Source organism: Strix uralensis, chromosome 5 (assembly GCF_047716275.1).
Source record: "Strix uralensis isolate ZFMK-TIS-50842 chromosome 5, bStrUra1, whole genome shotgun sequence".
NCBI lineage: Eukaryota > Metazoa > Chordata > Aves > Strigiformes > Strigidae > Strix > Strix uralensis.
Window position 1 is genome coordinate 70,683,986 of NC_133976.1, and position 15,392 is coordinate 70,699,377.

The following is a 15,392-nucleotide window of genomic DNA, read 5'->3' on the forward strand; positions in this document are numbered from 1 at the left end:
GGTTTTAATCACTGCTACATGGTGGAAGCGATGTAGATGAAATGCAACAGCCACATCTTAGAAAGAATGTTACGTAAATAGCTGGCAAAAAACGGAAGAACCTTGTTTTCTAGGAAAATATATTACTCACAGAGTAGCCAACCCAATCTGTCTCCTCAGTTCTGTCTTTCAGGAAACACTCTCAAATAAAGAAAGAGAACACTGGAAACTAGAGTTCATAAACTCAAGCAAAAGAGCAGAAACACTATTGAATTAGTGCTCTCATCGCATTTCAGAACTTTTTTTTTTTCCCCCGCTATTTGAGCTCTAGTCACTGTAAGAATCACGACCTGACCACCTCCCTTCAACCATCACTAACAGCCCTTGTTTCTCAGGCACCCACTGCCTCTTCTCTTCAGTAGTTTACCTGATTGAAACAATCAAGATAAGCTTGATTAGTCTCCATTTCCATTTAACATTAGAATTGCACCTGAGGAAAAACTTCTGTGCTTGAAGACCTGTTAATTTTCTCCCAGAAGTTGTAGGTGATTTAAAGACAGGTATCACCTCTCCATTAAAAACCTTCCATCCCATCTGTAGGCAAATACACCTAGCCTTGCAATACCAAAGCACGCAGCAGAAACTCATTTGGCTAATTAGCCATCTCAACTTGGAAAAAATAAAGGCCAGTGTTTTCCTCACACCAAATAGATGGTATCAACTTGAGAGAAAAGCACAGGAAGCAGCATACAAACAACAGCTGTCCTGATTCTAGGATCACAGCAGTGTTGTGAGGATCATAAAGTGTTAAAAGCCACGATGACCTTCTGCAAATAAAAAGGGCATGACCAGAGGTTTAAAAAAACTCTCAAGAAATTTGCTTGAAAACTTTTTTTTTCTTTTTTGGCTTTACCACCACAACTTCTTACAGAAGCATCTGATTTTCAAAGACTTTGGAATGTTAGCAAAAGTACTGTCACACAAATATTCAACAAATAAATCAAGTCATTTTTAAATTTCCATAGCATGAAGGTATTTGATTAGGGTAGATAAGTCTGTCCTGCTAAAAGTACCTTTGTGTCTGAACAGCAAACGCTGCTTTTGTTCTGTTTGATGAAACTTCAGGAGAAAAGTTCAGTTTGGGTTTCTTCAAAGTATCTTGCAAGAGAAAAATCTATTCTCCTTCAACAAAGGCCCTACAGACAGACGACCCAGAAAAGTACAGAAGTGATGTACGTGCTAATCTCAGAGAAAGGCTCTGATACGACAAGACATCAAGGCAGTTGGGAAGCAAGCTTTTTTCCAAAGATGTATTCGACTTTACAAAAGCATTATGGTTTTACCTTAAACTTCTCTGCAGGCTGGGATGTTAGCGGGGCACTGTCATCTAAACGCCGCGGAGCAGAGCAGCCTCAGGGTATTTCGGCAGCTTTAGGATCCGGCTGGTGATGGACTCTGTCGGCCCAAAACGCCACATGGCACCGAGCTGTGGGGAGTGCTCGAAACCATCTGCCGCCGTTAACCGCGTGCGCGAAGGGCTCCCGGTACCAGCCGAAGTCACAGAACCATCCGGGTTGGAACAGACCTTGAAGATCATCTCGTCCAGCCATCAGTCAAGCGACACTTGTCCGGCTCCTCGGCACCACCGAGGTGAGAACGAGCGGACAGGAGGGTGATGGGCTCTTCTCCTCTCTCCCCTCTCGGAGCGGAGGGCGGCCTGTCCCCGGGAACGTCCACCGGCTGGAGCAGGGACAGGGCTGCTGGGGGGGCCGCCTTTGGCGGGCCCCGCCCGCGAGCAGCTCGGCCCGGCCCGGCCCCGCTGTAAGGGCTCCCTCAGCGCCGGGCTCCCCCCGCCTCACCTGCCCGCGCCCTCCCTCCTGCGAGGCGGGGAGCAGCGCGGGCACCCTCCGGCTCGGGCCACGGGAACACCCGCCCGGCACGGGCGCGCCTCAGCCCGTTCCCGTGACCGGCCCCGGCCCCGCCGGTCCGGCGAGCGCGGCCCGTCAGTCCCGCTGAGGGGGGGGTGGATCCGCCGCCAACAGCCGCCGCCGGCAGCGGCGGGTCCGCGCCCTGAAGGAGAGGGGCGGGGGGGCGGCGGCGGCGCGTCTGCCCGAGGGGTTTTTCCCGCGCAGCCCCGTGAGGGGCCTGGCGGGGCCCTGGGGGGAACCTGCCTCCCGCCGGGGAAAGCTCCTCTCCAGAAGAACTGCCCGGCCTCTGCCAGGGGCAGGCAGGGAGCGGGCGCGGCTGGAGGCTCTGGGGCTCAGCCCCGGGGGTCGCAGCCCCTGGTTTTGGGGCGGTTCTGGGGGCGGCTCTGGGCTGGGCTCGGCTCCGCGCTGGGGTGTCCCGGCACCCTCACAGCGGCCTGGCTGGCTGCGGGCTGCCGCCGGCTGAGGCTTTATGCTGGCATGAGGGTACGTATCCACCTTAATGTGGCTTTCTCTGAGTGTTCCTGATCAGGTTACTGTGCGGGGGATAATTTTGCAAGCTCACTCAATACCCCAGTTTTTTTCCTGAGAAGTGAGGGTTGACAATTGGAAATGGATGCTGAAAAGACTTCTAAAAGTAGCTGAACTGCTGGGCCGGTTTTGCTGGGGCTGTCTAAGCAAAGTGAAGTTCATCTCCTTTCCCTTTCCCCTTCCAGCCGGTGTATCTTGAACCTGCGGCAGTAAATCAAGGGGTAACACACAAGTATTCTTTCCGAGTAACTGCTCTGCCCGTGGGGCGACACTGATGAGCAATCTTTAGTTTGTAGGTCAGGCTGCATTTGATTCTGTGCTTGTTTGTCACTGCCCTGGAGTCGTTCAGGGAAGAGCTGGTTACTGAGTGTGCAGTGCTAGTTCGTACTCGTTGTTGACCTTGACCTTTGGGCTTCTGCACATTTTGTCTTGAATAATGCTTTTTCAGTAGCAGTCTAGCTGCCGTCTAGCAGTTCCTGTCTCCTCGGTGAATTCTGTTCCAAGCTCCTTGTTTTCATGATGCCTGGGTCAATCCCAGCGTTTCTGCATCCTGCTGCATTAATTTCTGTAGTCATTTGCTTTGGGTGGAAGAGTCAGGATGGTTCCACTGTAAAAATGTGCAGATGGGGTCAGAGTTGGGCTTTGCTAAGGTTTGCACAGAAAATGGGTTATATTGCACTTCCCCTTAGTTCATTTGTATGGTTGAAGCATAATTCTTCATCTAAGCTGAAGCAGGAGATTGCTTTGGAATGTTTCTTATGCCAGCAGATCTTTGATCAACAAACCAAGAATCAACAGCTTGTATGGATTTTAAAACCCTTCACAGCTGTATTGGGTCTGTGAGTAGCAGGGGAGGGGCTCCTGTGAGTGACTCTTTATAAGGGGGTGTAGTGATAGGATGAGGGGTAATGGTTTAAACTGAAAAGAGGGCAGATTTGGGTTTGATGTAAGGAAGAAATGCTTCCCTGTGAGGGTGGTGAGGCCCTGGCACAAGTTGCCCAGAGAAGCTGTGGACCCTTCAAGGCCAGGCTGGACAGGGCTTTGGGCAACCTGGGCTAGTGGAAGGTGTCCCTGCCCATGGCAGGGAGATGGGACTGGATGGTCTTTAAGGTCCATTCCAGCCCAAACCATTCTATGATACTGTGACTAACCCATGTAATATTTGAGGCTGTCTGTCTGTGAAGTAGAAAAAGAGCCAGTTTGAATAATGGCATCGTTAATCCCTTTAGCCTTAGGGTCTGCATGTGGACTCTGACCAGCGTGATGAGTTGTACAGACCTTTTAATGTGTCTCTCCCCCTTTTGCTACTGGTGTTTCTGTAGAGACCCTTGATCCGTTAAGTACAGTGCTTCCCTCCTGTCCCGCTCTTTTCTCTCCTGGTTTCAGCTGGTAATGTAAAGTAGGGTTTCTTCTCCATTTTTGCCTTTCTAAAGCAAGGGTTCTGTGGTGTAAAGAAAATGTGAATGCTGCCTTTAATTTAATGTTGTCCTGTCCTGTCAGTCCTGTGCTGCTTCTGATGGCAAATAAGTCTAAACATGGAGGGCAAACGGAGGGTTGGAGGCACAAATTATGCCTTGCTGTAACTGGAGTTCCAGGGGCTCCAAACCCAGGTGCCTGGTGTCCCGCCCAGCCTAACTGGGCAGTGAGCTAGCTAAGCCAGGTTTGAGCACCCTCTGCATATGGAGCTTAACTTGTGCCGCTTTATATGCTGAGAGACGTCTCTTGGGTTTAGACCGAACAGATGTATGTAGAGCTAAGCCTCTGAACTCTAAAAATTGAACACTGTGTTAAGTGCGTGAGGCTCTCCTAGCAAAATTAGCTGCAGATTGGTTGATATTTTCATTCATACTCTTCCATAAACAAAAACAAGGCGATGCTGAATTTACTGCATCAACTCTTTAACAGACCGCTTGGTTATATGTCCTTCCTCTACAATCAGCTACAATGCCCTTCCAGAATCGGAAGCACAGCAAATACATTTAACTAGAAGAAGCCAGTGTTAAATGGTCTTATTCAATGTTAGCAGGAAGCTGATGGGAATATCCTTAAATGAAAACTGATACGAAACTGAAATGTGTCCAAAACTTCTGCTGTATGTAGTGTCACCCTTGGTGGATTTCAAACCTTTTCATTTCCTGGTGACCAGTTCTAACTGTCCAGAGCAATGCAAATAAGTTGTATTAAGATGGCAGCAACTTAGATCTTTTCTTACATCCACAGATATTTTTGAAAAAGTAGTTGTGACTTATAACTTAGATCAAGTTATCTAAAAATCATAAGCAGGACAATTTTTTTCTCATTTATATTAATGCTGGGTAAAAGAACAGACATTGATTTGGAAACCTGTAAACTGAAGGGGGATATCTGGCATATTGAAATATCAAATCTGGGATATTGAAAGATGGGGAAGAACTGAATCACAGGTATAAGAAGACTGTCAAATTTGTTAACCTCTTGGGTTTTTAGGGCAAACTTATGAGTTTTCTTTACAGGCTGGTTGTTCTTGGTAATCTGAATCACTTAGTCAACGAATGGATTTCAGAACTTGGTGAGAGCAAGGGAACGCTTTTTTCTATGTTCTAATCAAAACAGCTGAAGCCTTTTTATTTCTTTCAGAGGCCATACTACTAGGATTTATGTTGAAGTTCAACCTTTAACTTTTCTTCTTGAGTAGAGCTGTAGTAACTGCCATTGAAATAAGGTATAAAAGATACTTCAGACCAAGATCTTGAAGTCTTTGGGGCACTGAATAAATGGGTGAAGTGGCTCTATCAGTTGACTTGCAGCAGTTAACAAAGGTGAGTTAGATGGTCAATGGCACTAATGGTGCCCCAAACAGCCTACAGCACCCAATCTAGTTTGAAATGGTTACACTAGACTTGCCCTTTGTATAGCTCTTAGATTGTGTTAATTTACATGTGTCTGCTGTGGGGAAGACTAATAATGGGTCTTAATTTCTGTAAATTAATGAAAGGACTGCTAAGTTACTTTTTTTTTTTTTTGAGTTGCAAGCACTCACTTCAGAAAAACTGTAGCAGTCTATTAGACTAACGACTCAGTAGGGAGTGAGAAGACATTGTTTATGGAGGGTGTTGTAGTCTTTCTAAAAAACTCTGCTGCCTGAACTTGCACACAGATCAATGTGTATCTTCTAAAGTAAACTCTTCTACCCACAGAATCTTCCCCCTTCAGCAGTAGCAAATGTTGGTGGCAAAATATTTACATTTGGATCTTACTGGCTGGGAGTACACACTAAAGGTGGAACTTTCATTGTCTGGTGATAGTTCTGATGTTTGAAAGTGACTTCCAACAATAACAGAAGAAATGGAGTCTCTTTGCAGGTGCTGACAGAGATGCTGTTTCTGTTGCTCCTAGACATGTAGAAAGATCTTTTCAGTCATTCTTTGAAAAACCAAAACGTCAGGAGACAATAAAAAACCCTAAGAGCGATTGAGCTCTCTCCTTGATAATTGTGCAACTTCTACAAAAAGAATATTCATGGTAAGACTCATATTGGTAGTGGATGTCTTACAAGCCAAAATTTAAAAAGCAATTGTTTCTGAGCACCTTCTAAAATACTGTTTCCTGCAGCATGAGAAGTCAAGCTTTTGGTTCCTTTCCCAGTGACTGTACATCACATCAGAATCTTTGTGGTACACTTCTCCCCTGCCCGTGGTTTGAGAATGAGTCAGCTGTATCAGAAAGCAAGGTTGTCCCTAGGAGCCTTGCTTTAATCTTAGGTCTAGTGAGGGGCTTGGAAATAAGGTAATGGCATGCAGGAAAGGAAGGGGCAGCCTGGAAACTAAGGCAGTTGAAGGTGATGTGGAAAGGCTCTGTCAGCGCCTTTGCCGTGCTGTCCCTCTGGATGTACTTTAGAACCTCTAGTTCATTCTCCCCTGGTCATGTTCCTCTCTGCCCACTCAGCCTGAGACGTTGCGGAAGGGACGCACGCTGTCAGCTTTACATAGAGTTAATAGGGGCTGCGCTGTGAACGTATAAAACTGCTTTGTAAAATCACCCTCGGGTGATGTATTGCACACCTTGTGTGTGAAACTGAGCTCCTGAGAAGTGTTTCTCTTAGCCTGGTCTTCCTCGTGCAGACATTTTGAAAGACTTCATGTGCACAGCGAATGAGCCTTTGCTGGAATGACTGTCACCTGAGAACAGACTCTCAGTGGGCTGTGCACAGTTCTGACAGGAGGTCTACAACACTGAAAACTGTCCCATAAGGTATCCGACAGCCCCTCAGGCATTGTAGAAAATCAAAAAAGGAAGGCTAGTGCGCACTGTCCGATGTGGACAGAACTTTTTAGATTTCTCTGGATGTTAACCAGTAGAAGGAGAGCTACAGAAATCTCTTCCTTTTCTTCCTCACTGCCAAGGTAAGTACCTTACAAGCACTGACAGTGATGGCTCATTGTGCACTGTTGGTTCATTACAACACAGGATCAGCCTCTCAATCTCTTGGCTAAGTAACTTTTTAAAGCCAGTATTAGTACCGTATTAGTGCCATACTGCTTGCAGCTTACTAACAATTTTTTTGGTTCGGAAGCAACTCAGTCTGTATACTAAGTAGTTCAGCAGTGTAAATTCTGTAGTTTATCACAGTTTAGGAAGAACATGAAAGTAACAAAAAATATTTTCTTACAGAGTCATCCGCTCCTTTACAGGCAGTTGAAGATGGTTATGTACCAGTTGTCAAGTTTGAGTTTGATGGCGTTGAGGTAAGCGTTTTGCTTTTTTTCTTTAAGTGAGAAATATTTTTTTCTTCCTTTGGAATAGGATAACTTCTCCAGGGACCTGTGACCATGCTATTTTACAAGGTTATTGGTACCTTAGAGTGTACTTGGGAAACTGTAATTAAACAGCCTGACCACAGCCTATCCCAGGAGAAGACGCTGCAGTAAAATGGGAGCTGATAGGAAAATAAGCCCCCAGGAAGCCTGGCAGGCCTGGGAACGTCAGGGCCGCCTCTTTCTAAACCTGTGCTGTAGAGCAGGGTAGTGTGCTTGAACAGCACTTACCTCACAAGGACTGTGCAGAGTGGGAGTAGAGGCAGTGTCCTTGCTAACTCCTCCCAGCTCTGACAAGCTGGCTTTCTACAGAGGGATGGGTATGGTGTAGTTCACTGTGTGAATCACATCAGCAGACTAAATGCTTTGTTGCAAATCAAAAATGAAGTGGTCATGAGACAAGCAATCTGGAAAATGACAAGTAGAAGTACTCATGTGACTCCTGCCTGGGTTTGTCAGCTGCAGGAATCCTTGTATCTTGACTGCCTCTTATACAGTGAATGGAGACCTGCGTGCTGTAGTACCTAAGCAAGTTATTGCTTGGTGTCACTCGCATGAAGACACTTATTTCGTGACCTTCTTGTGGGCTTTGTCTGGTGCAGACATTCACAGAATAACTTTCTTGCCTCAGACTGTGCTATGAACCAGATGCTTCAGGGTCAAGAGGGCTTACTGCATAGAGAAAATGCTCTCTCCTTTGCTGAAGTACAGCTGAGGTGGTTGAACTTACGTCTTAATTCTATGATTAATTTTAAGTTCCCTTTTAATGGAAATTCTAAGTTTAGAGGAATCTTTTTCAACCTAAAAACCCCTTCCTTTCTGTAGCTTAAAAAGAGGGGGGGATATAATGAAGGTTTTGTAAATAAAATATGGAACTTCTAGCAATTTTCTTGAGTTTTTTGGCAAATAAATCTCTTGGGAGATGTATCTGTAGTCACATAGTTCTAAATACAGATGTTAACCACTCTTTTTTTAGACTTGACTAACTGTCCCCGACTAGTGTGCTGTTTCCAAACAGTGCAGCTGACGCTTTTTTTCCTCTTTAAGATGGATCTGGTGTTTACAAGACTGTCTGTGCAAGCTGTTTCTGATAATCTTGGTCTCAGAGATGACTGGCATCTGAGAAGCCTGGATACAAGATGTATATGGAGCTTAAATGGTGAGCATATTTACACATCTTTAAAAAGAAAGTGTTACTGAAATTGGTATAGAATGCACATTAGACAGCTCCAGTTTCTGTACAAGGTGCATAAACTGATCTCCTGTGTACTTGAGATCTGAGGAGGTGGCGAGTGGGCTTAAATTTAGATGTTTCAAGGAGTTGTGTGTTTAGATAGACCTGTATTTCATGTTTCTTGGATCAGGGTGTGTGCACTGTTCCAGTTTGCCACAGAGACTGCTTCAGATGAATAGGCAGAGCACTTGGTGGAGAAGAATGTGTGGTAGTTCATAAAAAAAAAATAAAGATATTTAAAATACCCGAAGCCTAACTTGCTCGCTGTTTAACAGTGACTGGTTGAATTGTTCCTGGCTGTCGAAAGAAACCTGGCTTTCAGAATCCTCTAGAAAGGCCTTATTAAAAATGGTTGGCGATAGTCTACAAACTGTGACAAAGCTGTTGAGGGCACCAGTTACCTGAAGGGATACTGAATGTTGTGTGTAATCTATAATTTTTAACGTACTACAAAGCGAGTAATCCACACTTGTTTTCATAGATTTGAACGACAAATTGTAAGCTATTGATCCAGCATAGCATAAAATGGACCTGTACCTGTTACTAGGAACTTCTGTACTTCAACTTTTTTCTTAGAGTTATCGATGAAATGCTACATCTGGTGACAAATGAAGAGAACTTCCAGCTCACGCTCCGTGCAGTTAAACTGTGGGCAAAACGTAAGATGATTGTTCATAATCTTTAAGCTTTTCAGAGGCACCTCATGCTGAAATAATAAGACCATTAGAAGTACTTCAGCTTTGGATAGCCGTTTAAATTACAGTTTTCAAACAAAAACCTGTTTTTTTAGTTTAGATTCAAGGTCTGTCTATAGGGTAGAGTGGGGAGAAGAGGGGAGTGCCTACAAGACAAGGTGCTTTACTGCTTTTCAGGAACCTGACTACAGATGATAAAAAAGCCAAGTTAAGTATAAAAGCTTGATCTGTAAGGAATAAGAAAGTATTGTTTGTGCATGTGGCTAGAGCAAGTGCTAGAAGAATGGCAGAATTTTTTTCTTCAGGGAGGTTGGAGTGAAGCAGTAGCTGTAGCAGTGTAGGCAAATTTCAGAGTAGCAGTATTTTGGGAAGTGGTGTGGTAATGGTTCTTTCTCTCATCACTGTTAAGGACCAACAGTTTTGGCCTCATTGGACTGCAATAACAACTGACTTTGAGGCTGAAGTGTACTGAGTATTCTATAGATTGTGAAGTTGGTGCTGCAAATTTGAAGGAATATCCTTGGGTATGGAAAGACTGCAGGCTAACTCCAGTGTATCTGCTCTAGGACATGGCATTTACTGCAACCTGCTGGGATTTCTTGGTGGGGTTTCCTGGACAATGCTGGTAGCAAGAACATGTCCACTCTATTCAAAAGCTTTGGCTTCTGCTCTTGTGAACAAGTGTCCCGATCCAATGTCGGGGGAGGTTTCGATACGATCCCAAGAGCGAGATTAAGACACAAACGAGGTCAAATGCCGTATACCCAAAACAGGTTTTTTATTATTAAAGAAGTGAAGAGGGGTAGCGATAGGACAGAATGGAAGGAAAAGGCAGAAATAAAGCAAGGATGCGGGATAGGGCTGCAAGAATAGTCACCACCATGGATCCAGCAACGTCCCGTTGATCCTCAGTCTTCAGTTCTTCGGTGGTGGGTGCACACGAATCAAGCTTCAATGGTAGATGCACACTGAGAAAATTTTCTGCTGCCTTTTTAAGTTCATCGTATCTGCTGATTAACATATCTGCTCACCTTTAGTTTTTTTTTCTCTGGTCCAACAGGTTTTGTTGCATCTGGCTTCAGGGCAGGAACCTTTGCCTCTTGTCAGTTCATTAGCCATGCATGTATGGGGTCTGGCCTACACAATAGGGCCACAAACGGCTACAGGATGGGGCAACTCAGCACACGTCTGCCCCTTTGAGGCTTGTCTAAAGAGTCCAGACAATGCAACCGCAAAGAAGTGGGGGGGTGCATCCTTCAATACACTCCCGCTTCTCTGGGCGACATCCCCCAGACCAATTCACAGGCCACAGCAGCTTCTCTTGGAGGTTTGCACAGACACAAGCAAGCTTTGAGGCAGTCATAGGACATTTCAGTCTCTCACACCACCCCGTGGCTCAAAGATTGCTTTAGGACCCATGGTGGCTTTAGGAAAGGAGAGCTGTTTAGAAAAGGCCAGAAAAGAGCATTTTATAATTCATCCAATGACATAATAATCAATTGTATAGAATATGAATTCATCCAATGAAGTTGTAATCAATTATATAAAATATGAAACAATATATAGCAAGGAGAAGAAACATTAACATGACAAAATCATATAGCAAAAGAAAACGGAAAAAATCTGTCCATACAATTCCCACAATTGAAGGTTTTGGCTGGTACACCACATGGATATATTTTAACATTGTCAAGTGATGAGGTGGCCATAAATTGCATATTTGTTACAACATGTTGAATTAATTGAATAAAGCAGAGAATAGTACATGGCAAAAACAGTAATAAGACCAAACCATGCAACAAATAAAACAACATTAATACTAACAATGATTAACAATACTCTAAACAAACATATAATAAAAGTAACAGTATCAATTAACAATAGTCTAACCTAACATATAACAAAGGTAACAATAACAGTATCAATTAACAGTATTTTAACCTAACGTGTTTAACTAAAATGTGTCCCAGGCTGGGCCTAAAGACATGCTCCCAGCCCTTGGGGATTGCGGGGAGAAGGTGGTTGTCCACAAAAACAAGTACGACTATGAAACGAATTACATGGACACTTACAAGACCAACACATACATATCACAAGCGAAAGCATAACAAGAGCTACCAGAGTAACCGTCACAGAATTAAGTATCAAAAGGCTGTTGTCAGTTGTGGAGCTGAAGATGGTGGTCTGGCTTGCTGGAGCTTGGGCCTGCCTACGGAGCAGGAAAATCTATTTCCACACTCCCAGCCCAGAGTGCACGTGTAATTTAGACCTGGGTACTTTCATTTCATCTTCATGGGTAGTACACTGCTATGCTTATCCCCAATAAGGTAGTGGGTTGTTATACCACCCTGTGACTGGAGTGGTGGCCATTGTAAAGAACACATGCATTTATACAACCTGTATGATAGATGGTGCCTTTTTACATATGGCACGAATCTATTTAATGCCATCGGGCGAAGCGGTAGAGACAAATTGCATGTTCGATACAACGCTTTGAATCAGTTGTATGAAGCATGGAATCAAACAAGGTAAAAACACTACCATAGCCAAGCCACATAACATAAAATATGTTTAACCCACAGAGCACCTGGAAGCCATGAGAAGGGATCGAATTCCCAACCTTTCCAGGTCTGAACAGGGACATGGGCTTGTTTCCTAATCCCAGAAGTTATTTGTTTGACCACCTGACCATTGTCATCAATTTTTAAACAACAGTTTGAATCATTTAATTTACCACAAACACCCCCTTCTTCAGCTAACAGGTAATCGAGAACCATACGATGTTGGAATATTGCAGTTTGCATTTGCGTGGCCTGGTCTGCTAATAGATCCAGGCACGAGCGGTCTCATTGGTGATAATTTCTAAGACAGCTTGTAATTGAATAACGCGATTCAAATTATAAATAGGTTCTCGAGCACCGCTAATCACTTCATTGGGGTTCCAGGTGGCAGGCCCACTGAAACACCTGCACTATATGGGTTTTATCTGTACTATTGGCATGCAGACAATTTCCAAACAGCACATCAAAGAACCGATCTCGCATTACCGCTTTACAACCTTCCACTGTAGGTTCTTGGTATGAACATTTTACCCAACTATTGTGAGTTTTACATGTGTTCGGTTTCACTTCCCTTGGTATTTAGAACAGTCACAGGGTCTGCAACAGGGGTCATAACAATCAAAGCCTGGGGATAAAGCCCATTCCCAAACACTCTCCCTGACTCGTACTCATCTCTCTTTTGTCCAGTTAAGGCAATAAATACCTTTTCCAGGAAAATGGAGTTGCCAGGGATCAGCATCCTCAGTCCAGAATCTCGTCCCATTATGGACTGTACTCAAATGGCTGACCCACCATTCTCGGTTAGCACTTAGGAGAGCCAAAGCCTCCCCAGGAGCTGAGGGAGAGGAGAACGGTCACCCAGAGCAGTTTCTGCGATGATAGACAATACATCCTAAAAATATTAATAAGACAATGAACATCAATACTATACAAGAATTTAAATTTACATAAGGATCCCCCGTCGTGGCTCAGGATATTGTTCTCCATGGGGTTTTACCTGCAAGAAGAAAGAAAAGCATTCTCGGTTCATTTTGAGAACTGAAACTGGGTTATAATTGGAAAGATGGAATAATCCCCCTTGTATTAATTTTGTGCTCTTTTCCATGAGCATCTTTGGCTTTCCAAGTATACTGCATGGGGGTGGAGGTGTGCCACCTGCGAGTTGTCCTCCAGGCCGGGCAGGAGGCGACGGACCTCGCCATCCTCCTCAAGGACCTGGAGACCTTGTGCGGCAACATCCGCCAGTTCTGCACAAGTCGTTCTAATTTTTGGGTCGGGAGTCCATCCATCAAGTCCCAGGGAATGCCTTTCTGAAGCCCTAAGTGCCACAGTCCCTGTCGAGTTAGGGGCCTCTCAACAAGTTCTTCTTCTTTTTTTTTCAAAATGATAAGAGCTATTGTTTATTTTAATTTGCAGAAAGAAGTAACACTTCTAGAGGTAGTTCTTCATGTAAGATTTATGTTGGCAACATTGAATCCTACCCTGAATTACATGGCAGAGTTTAAGATGGATGGTTACTGGCTTTTCTTATCTAGGGAACGGCCAAATCCTGTATTGCTGACACAACCCAAAGACAGCAAACTTAATTTACCACTATAGGACCCTAGGGTGTGTAAACATTGAATTCAGAAGCCTTTAAACGTTTTTCTAACCTAAGTTGATGCTAAGCACAGTTGTTTTAACATCCCAGGTGAACCCCTCAGACCGGTACCGTGTAATGGGGATCCTCGTCCCAGGCTCTCCACAGCAGAGCTCTACACTCAAGGGATCTGCATCAATGCCAGCGGTAATGGGAGAGGCGTTCAAACATGGTAAAGTCCTTCCTGTGCTTGTTAACTGGTTAAAAAGTATAATTCTTGCTATATGAAACCACGTTATCTGAGTTGATACCTAAGCACAACTCACAAGTGAAACGATCCTGTCAGCATAGTGCTTTTTGCCATCAGGACCCCAGGTGGTGGCACAGTGCCCCCAGTCTGCCCGGTGACCTGGGACCTGATGCTGGGGACAGGGGGTGGCCTGGGGGTCCCCCACTGTCCCCATGTCACCCCCCAGTGTTCCGGGACCTTTCTCTGGGGACAGGGGTTGGCCTGGGGGTTCTCCGCTGTCCCTATGTCCCCCCCCTGCACAGTGTTCCCAAGTGTCCCAGGACCTCTCTATGGGGATGTGGGGTTGCTTGGGGGTCCCCCAGTGTGTCCCCCAGTGTCTCCCAGTGTCCTGGGACCCCTCTGTGGGGACAGGAGTTGGCCTGGGGGTCTACCAGTGTCCCCATGTGACTTAGAGGTCCCCATGTGTTCCTCGGATCCCTCTATGGGGATGGGGGGTGCCTGGGGGTCCCTCACTGTTCCCATGTCCCCTCAGCAGTGTCACGGGACCCCTTCTATGGAGACAGGGGGTGGCCTGGGGGTCTCCCAGTGTCCCAGGACCCCTCTATGGGGACACAAAGTGTGGCCTGGGGATCCCCAAAGTGTCCCTGGGGGTCACCCAGTGTGCCCATGTGTGTCCCCCCCCAGGGTCATCTAGTGTCCCCAAGTGTCCTAGGACCCCTCTATGGGGACAGGGGGTGGAGGGGTCCCTCAGTGTCCCTGGGGATCACCCAGTGTCCGCCTGTGTTCCCCGCCAGTGTCCCCCAGTGTCCTGGGACCCTTCTATGGGGACATAGAGGGTGGCCTGGGGGTCCCCCACTGTCCCTGTGGCCCCTCCCAGTGTCCCGCGATCCCTGTATGGTGACATAGACGGTGGTCTGGGGGTCCCCAGAGTGTCCCTGGATGTCCCCCAGTTTCCCCATTTCCCCCCCCCAGTATCTCCCAGTATCCCCCAGTGTGCTGGGTAGGACCTCTCCGGGAGGGGATGACAGGTGTGTGACCTGGGTGCCCTTCAATGTCCCCTAAGGGTCCTGGGACCCCCTTCCCCAACTGTTCCCCCTCGGGGACCCCCTGTTAATACCTGCACCCACACGCTGTTAATAACCCAATAAACTCCCAGTGCCTCTCAGTTCATCCCAGTGCCCCTCAGTGCAGCCCTGTCCCTCCACGTCCTGGGGCTCTTGCACATGCACCAGGGCTCTGCAATTGTGCAAATGGGGGTTTGCACAAGTCCCAGGTGTTGCACCTGCATTTGCACGAGCCCCAAACGTGGCACGTGCTTTTGTACAAGCCTGAGCATTGCACAGGCCTTTGCACAGGCTCCAAACTTTGCACAAGCATTTGTACAAGCTCCAAACTTTGCACGTGCCTCTGCTCACATGTTTGTACAAGTCCCAAACGTTGCACAAGCCTTTCCCCCAGCCCCAAAGCTTGCACAAGCCTTTACACAAGCCCCAACCTTTACACACCCACTTGCAGAAGACCCACCATTATCCAACCCTTTGACCCCCACCCAGGGGAGGGCAGGTGTTGGGGTGGACCCAGGGTGGGACCAGCTCCATTAAAACCAGCAGCTCCCAGTTCCCTGCTCCTCTTCCTCCAGCTCCCAGTGCCCCTCCCCGCTCCCACTGATCCCCCCAGTCCCAGTCCCCCCCTGCCATGCCCCTTCACTTCACCCCGCTCCAGGTCCCCACAGAGACCATGGCGGTGCTGCAGTGGGTCTGCTCCTGCCTCGCCCTCAGTGAGTAGCTGGGCGGTTGGGGATTTGGCAATTTGGGGAGGGGGGGTGTTTCCCAAATCCCCCTGACC

The 15,392-nt window shown here is 46.4% G+C and overlaps 1 pseudogene; it reads left to right on the plus strand.

Moving 5' to 3' along the window:
* The first annotated feature begins 1,454 nt into the window (after positions 1–1,454).
* Positions 1,455–15,332, plus strand: LOC141944149 (poly(A) polymerase gamma-like; annotated as a pseudogene).
* Positions 15,333–15,392: the final 60 nt, after the last annotated feature.